The 1,682-nt window shown below is 45.8% G+C and overlaps 1 pseudogene; it reads right to left on the bottom strand.

Annotated features, from left to right (window-relative positions):
• Positions 1 to 728: 728 nt before the first annotated feature.
• On the bottom strand, positions 729 to 1,466 carry LOC148122775 (ribosomal RNA processing protein 1 homolog B pseudogene; annotated as a pseudogene).
• Positions 1,467 to 1,682: the final 216 nt, after the last annotated feature.

Here is a 1,682-nt window from a genome sequence, read left to right as displayed (position 1 = left end):
GTCTTGTCAAACACTTATGCATTTTTTCATTGCCTTTGCAATCTTCTAAAACAGCTCTTTTAAATACCTTGCTTTATACTGATCAAAACATTAAGCGCTGATGGTAAATAGAAGCATCACTGTGGTGACAACAAATTGAGGACAGAGAGTCTGAGACGTCTCCTACAACAGCAGCTGTGTTGAAAGGAAAAATCAACGGTCTCTCTTGCTTGGGAGATATCACTTTGTTTCTGATTTTGAAAATATATATGCTGAAAGTCTGTAAGTGGGATTTCTTGTGGAATTGAGGAGGTCGTGTTAGGCTCACTGGGGTCTGAGTCATGCCAGCTATGCCAGCCTGTGATCCATAATTAGCACTCCTAATTGACTCTTGGTTCCAAGATGAATTCATGTGTAATGTGCACACGTGTGTAATCCTATGGGTGAGGGCAGCCAGTTTCTTTCCAGGGCTTCTTATTCCCAAGAGCTGGTAACAATTCCACTTACCTCTCTTTGTTCAAGTGTGCCTTTCTTTGTGCCTCAGGAGAGAAGAGAAGAGGAGATGGTGTGCGCATGGTCAACAATTTTTGCTGAAGTTCCCTTTTATGCTCTTTCCAAAGACCTGGGTGCCCTTGTGAAAGTTACATTCTTGCTGGCCAGTATCCCCAAACAAGAATTTCTTTTTTTTTAAAGTTATGATTTATAGAATATCCAGTATAAAAGCAGTCTTTAAAAAGGGACGCTGGGTCTCAGAAAAAGTCTGCAGTCCTTGGCCTTCTTTTTGGAGTGGTGGCCAGTAGCTTCATGGTTGACGTAGCAGTGCTGGCGGGGGAGCTGGTTGGCGTCTTCAGCACTCCGTGCAGCGGCCTCTGCTCAGGGTTAAAGGTCACTCTGGAGAGGCCTGTGGGGCTGACCAGGATACTCTTGTCTGTCTTCTTACATTCTGCAGTCATGTTTCTATTCAATCCAAAGGTGACTTTCTTGGAGCTGGAGGATGTTTTATTCAGCTGGACGGCAGGACTTTGGGGACGGATGGCAGAGCTGCTCTTGGCTTTCCTGAAGAATAGGGGCTTTGGTAAGAAGTGGGTGTCAAACTTCACAAAGTCATCCTCTGTTTTCAGTGACTTTTTCAGAGTCCTGTTGCTTTCCAGAGCTGGGAACTGCCCGGTGCTGGACTCGGTCACTCCATTGTGCTCCACTGAGTTTGACATCAGCTTCATTTTTTTCCTCTTTTTTAAGATAGCTGTTTTTTGACTGGACAGATCACTGAGGTCAAGACTGCAGGACACTGTCTTCTTTTGTGGCCTCTTGCACTGGGGCAGGGTGGTCTGGCTATCTTTCTCTTTGCTAGGGCTTGTTGGGGTGCCTGCCTTCTACACAGTCAAGCCACCACTGTCGACAAGGATAGCCCTGAGTTTCCATTTCCTCTTCCGTTGGACACCTTCTGAGGAAGAAACTTGGGCAGCAGGCCCAAACAAGAAATTCATACTAAATTTCTGGTCATGATCCTTGTTAGAATGATAAGAATTACCTTATTACTCAACAAGTTTGCTCTCCTTCTCCCTTTAGATCATCTAGTCCCCATGGTAATGTAGAGCTTATGATCCAGTGAAAACCCTGTTCTTCCGCTGCCCTTCCATCCTGGGGCATTCACAGAGCAGAGGGGCCAGAGCTGGTCAGGCCTCAGCCTGGGCTCTTAGTTG

This window comes from Myodes glareolus, chromosome 3 (assembly GCF_982192425.1).
Source record: "Myodes glareolus chromosome 3, mMyoGla1.1, whole genome shotgun sequence".
NCBI lineage: Eukaryota > Metazoa > Chordata > Mammalia > Rodentia > Cricetidae > Myodes > Myodes glareolus.
This window is presented reverse-complemented; position numbering and strand designations above follow the sequence as displayed.